Genomic DNA, 5782 nt, shown 5'->3' with positions numbered 1-5782 from the left:
TTTGTATACCAGTGGAAGGTGGAGCACACATAGCCCATTCTATAGCTTTATATTTAATTCTAAAAAAAACAAACAAACAAAAATATTTTCATATAATATTGTTTTTGAATTCTCGTATTTTACGGTGAATAAGACGCTTTTTTTTTCAAAAAAGGACTACCAAAAACATCCTTCATGTTATACACCGAAAGTAAAATATCGTATGCCTATGAACAGCGAACCATGTACAGCAAGGAGTAGTACCTAGTGGGATAAACTTCTGCACTTCAATAATTCTGATGATCACTAGCACTTTATAGCCATAAAGTTCATTGTTGATTCTTGAACTTGAGAATCTTTCACAATTTTAGTGAATAGGCAGAGATTTCACAAAACACATTTAACACTGTCAATTACATGTAGACATTGATATGTTTTCTGATAAACCACATTTCACAATATATGTATAACTGAATATCAAAACATACCATTTTATGTAAGACAAACAATATAATCATAATATATCAAAAGATGTTGCATTCTTAAAAAAAAGATGTTGCAGCTGTCTTCATTGACAGCAGAGAGATGAAACACAGGAACCTGTAATTGAATAAGTAATGTTATATATCAGAATGTAGTTTAATAGCCTCCCCAGAGTAACTATTAATACTGGTAATACATTAAGAGATGATACACTTTCAACTGTAAATAAATTTAAACACTTTTAAGTATAACTTTCCAAAGTATTAGAATATGACTTCGGCCTAAGGTATAATCAATAAGCCCTCACCTAGTGGAATAAATGCCTGAAGACTTAAACGTATTTATAGTTCTTAATTGTAACCTTATTTACATCTCACATAAAACATACGAATTGCACAGCTTAATAGAGAGTCCAAAACAAACAGGGCATTAAGGCTTAGAAGAAGTTGATTAATAAAACTCAGGTAGGGGGGTTGTTAAGCAATCAAATGTTTAGGTATTTTTGTTCATACAACCAAAGATCCTGTTTGCCTTAACACTAACAACAAGCATGCTGCTGGGATGGCTTTAGAAGCTGATTGTTACATCAAGATCTCTTTCTTTCATGACACTGTGAAGGTTACTCTCATCCAAATAATACTTACAATTCATTTTATGATAATGCACATGCATTAACTTCCATTTATTATAATTAAAACCCAACTCCCATTTATTTGCCCAAATCACCAAATTACTTAGACCATTTCGTAAAGCACCCGCAGCATCCTCACAACTAGTAACACACTATTCCTTAATATCATCTGCAAATTTAAGTAATTAATTGTCCTTTTTTTTCATATATTGAACAAATATAAATCACAAAATCTTAAGTACTAACAAGTAGCACTGATGTACCTTGCTTGTGACATTAATCCAGTTTGACCTACTCCACGTATTACATCCTTCTGCTTTCTTTGATCCAGCCACTTTTGTATCAAATGAATTAACTTATCTCTTTATCCACAAATGTATTTTTAGAAGCCTTATATTTAATTTGCTAGCCTTTTCAGGCTACCTAACTAAATATAAGTTATCTTCATTTGATATCCTGTATTTTAAAAAAAAAAGTTTTTGTAATTATCAAGCAAGCAACGTAAAAATGTATGAGGAATGAAAATGGTATTAAAAGAAATTATTCGTATTCTTAGTAAAGCATATTCTTTTTCTCAGCATTCAAACTTTTGTGATTATACTACTACTTGACAAGAACTCCATCTAGTTACAGTATTATAAAGTAGATATATTAGAATCTCTGTAATCTTATTTAATCACCATTTTGTTCTGTAAACATTCTGCTCTAGGTAAGTTCAGCACTGAATTTCAAGAGCCTAACTACTCAGTAAAAGGTAAGTGGTTTTAATGATAACAAATGAACTATAATAAAAAGAAGGTGTGGTTTATTATACTTCTGAGTGATAACCTTTTTAGTAAACTTAAGACTAAACTGTATAAATCCCCCTATTTATATGCAAGATTCTGTCGTGCTATACAGAAATAACAACTGTAACACCTTTTCCTTTCATGTTTATTTGCATTATGCACTATATAAATAGTATTTAACATTAAAGTATCAATTTTAAATTTGATACAGAATAAGATGCTACTATTTTACTGCAGATGTGAAATTAGATATGTAAGAGTATATTGGACAACTGAAGTGTCCATACCAAATATACCAGGATTAAGGTTAGTTAATTTACACATTACACATAAAAGTATGTTACTTAAAGTCAATACATGATAAAAATTTGTGCATATCATTCACTTTGAACATATAGTAAGAAAATTATACCTAAAATTCACAGAGTACACAACAAGTGTAGACAGTTTCAAATTTTAACATGTTAATGTTTACTTGTAAAATGTTTGAACTTCACCTGCTATAAAACGTAAGTTATAGTTCATTTTGTTGTCTCACAAACTAGACGTGGGCAACAATGCAACTTGTGATTTAAAATGGTAAAGCCCATAGTTTGTTCCCTTTTGTTTTCTTCATGGTTTCAAAATGTTTCACCCTATACAACCAAGGCTTAATATAATGAACAATGAACACTGGTTATATATATTCACATCTGTAACTTAATAATATATAATACATAGTATATATCTGCATAGAATTGTAAATATTTGTTCATGTTACAGTTATTTTTGTAGTACATAATTTTCCATTATTCAAGGTATAAGCTGCAACGCATAAATTCATCAAAAATAAATTCATTTTTTGAAAAACAATTCCTCTGAAACTAAGCTTTATTCTCATAATTGTTTGTTTCTTTACTTGTTCTGTTTCACAGAGTGTTATTTAAAGGCTATCACCTGAAAATAAAAACTATTCAAATGCACTCATGTTTTTGGAGTTTTAAAACCATTACACTAGCCATCTATAATTCTGACGTTATAGACGAGTCAACACATCAACTCTAAGAATAATTTTTATCAATGAAGAGTGAGATTTATCTTAACATAATAATACCCCTACAGCTGAATGAGCAAGCATATTTCACGACAGCGTTCAATTCAGCAACCCACAGACGAAGATTTGAACACCTTAACCAGCAGGTCATTCTGGGCCATTGTTATTATTATGTAAACTATATATTTCATAGATGATAGAAAAAATCACTTACATGATTCAGAAACAATGTCCGTCTATAACAAGCAAATCTGTTATAAGTGGATAGCTATACAATACCAGTCAGGATATAAAATATTAATTAAAGATACTAGATAAATAGGAATTATAGTAATGTCAATTACTCTATATTTTATGATTTTTATAATTAATTATTAAAGTAAATATTTTGTTTAGTTAATAAAATTACAATTTTTTAATATAAAATATAATTATGAATGTTATATAATTCCTTTTTCTTAACATCATAACAATCGTGTTTGTTATACTAGAGCAGCCTGATGAGGCCTGATAGTGGAAGAAAAGCCTCAGTGGTAGATATAGTGTGGTTGACATATTATTACATATTTCTCAGTGTTTTCACTCAGTACTATCATTATTACTTTTACTGATTAATGTTTTCAGACATAAAAATTTAAAAAGTGAATATGTAGTTGATACTTCATGTATGAAATACTAAAACATAAATTTATTTAGAAGCAGTGATTTACAACACACAACAAAGATTATATTTGTTATTAGAATTTATATTGTGGTCGGATGTGTTTTATGATCTATTCTTATTCTACAAAATGAAGAAAAATTTAGAATGTTTGCTGATACAAGCAATATTATAAAATACGTTTGTATAAAAAACGATATGATGATACCTGACGACAAATCTTACAATATTCTACCATCTATAAGGAATTTCCAACTAAAACAATTTATAATATGAGATTTTCCCAGAATCTTTATTATGCTATATAGATGTGAGGTGGATTTACTTTTATAGCAAAAAACAATGTAAGAAAAGAGAAATAAAACAATGCGTTGAAAATACATTCAGTAAAAGTAGTTCCAGAATGACGGTGAACAAATATTAAATATATTAGTTCAAAATATTATACAGAGAAGATTTATATTAAAAGAACCTGATTTTAAAAGTAAATGAAGGAATGCTGAGAAATGAGTCACTGCAGTACTGATAAACAACATTTATAATGGATTAGAGTGAATGTTTAAACCTATTGTATAGTGTATGTACAAAATGCAATGTAATGGCAAGTAAGGTGAAAGTAGGTGGTAAAATAAAAATTAAGTGGAATTAACTGCAATTAATTGCGTGATAAAATGAAACGTGGTTGTCCTTAGTCATTATGACCCAAATACTGTATTTAAATTATGATAAAGATCAAACCATTGTAATAACTTTTAGTTTGTGTAAACCTTTCTTTGTGAGCAAAATATAATAATTAAAGCTTTAGCTCGTGGTATACAATATTAAAATGTATTCCACGTAGATAAATCATTTTCTAGTTATCTGTATGAAATACAAAAATGATAAAATGTACTAAAAGTAATTACATATCATTTAAAATAAACAATTAAACAGAGAAATGCCAAAAAGAATAGGTATAGAATAAAATAAAAAAGAAAGGCCTCTTCTAGCTATAAACTAAGAAAAACATAAAAATAAAGTACATAAATATCACAAACAAACTGCAAACAATTATAACCAAAGCAGCCACACAGGGAAATTTGACTCAATCAAAAACTTTGCAAGATCCTTCAACTACAGAACACTGATGAAGTTTGCAACATGGACAGAAACACAGTTAAGGAAGCTGTGATAGACAGTGTTAAACAAAGTGCGATCTATAACATTAGAATTAAACAAAAGAAATTGCATGAGCTCGTAACTATTCTACAAGACTACTTGTTATTTGCAAAACAGTTTTCTTTAATCCTATGATACAGAATTTTAACATAATTAAATAAACAAAACATAGCAGTACCAATTTCTTGGAAAATGTAAAGATAGAAATAAATAAGAAAAAATCAAGGAAAATTAAAAGAGAAATGCACTAGTTAAACTAAATAATGGTAAATTATGTATTTGCATTTTAAGTTTGTATTACATAGAATGCTTCAATTAGAAAAAAAATACTTCAAGAAATTATATTTTTGTAATTCGTTCTCAGAACTTTTTAAAATTTATTTCTAAAACTTTTGTGAAACAAGATTGAGCCAACTGTTATTAATTAACTTTGTTTGTTTGTAGATAAGTAAACATCTAAAAAACGAGCTGACCTGATCTAAGTGTATTTAGGTTGGAGTGAGAAGGAGCTCAGCCCCAGTGCCAGTGGTCGTAATGCGGACTCATTGACAATATTATTCCATGTAAAACTACAAAGGATGTAAGGCCCACAAAAGTTATTAGCTCCGGTACCCACACAACCTTAAATCCACCACTGCTGACCACAATGTAATGATTATTTGTTTTTTGAATTTCGCGCAAAGCTACTCGAGGACTATATGCGCTAGCCGTCCTAAATTTAGCAGTGTAAGACGAGAGGGAAGGTAGCTAGTCAACACCTCTCACCGCCAACTCATGGTCTACTCTTTTACCAACGAATTGTGGAATTGACCGTCATATTATAACGCGCCATGGCTGAAAAGTCAAGCATGTTTGGTGCGACGGGGATTCGAACCTGTGAGTCTTAGATTATGAGTCGAATACCTTAACCCATCTGGCCATGCCGGGCCACAATGCAATGAAACTTGAGTTCTTGCAATATGAAAGTTGTCCAAAATTATTGTTAAAATGATTACAAATAAAAACAATTGCAAATATCATATTAAATTAGCTACTGTTCTCGGAAATAC

The sequence above is a fragment of the Tachypleus tridentatus genome, chromosome 9 (genome assembly GCF_004210375.1).
Source record: "Tachypleus tridentatus isolate NWPU-2018 chromosome 9, ASM421037v1, whole genome shotgun sequence".
NCBI lineage: Eukaryota > Metazoa > Arthropoda > Merostomata > Xiphosura > Limulidae > Tachypleus > Tachypleus tridentatus.
The sequence above is the reverse complement of the archived record's forward strand: the minus strand, read 5'-3'. Positions refer to the sequence as shown.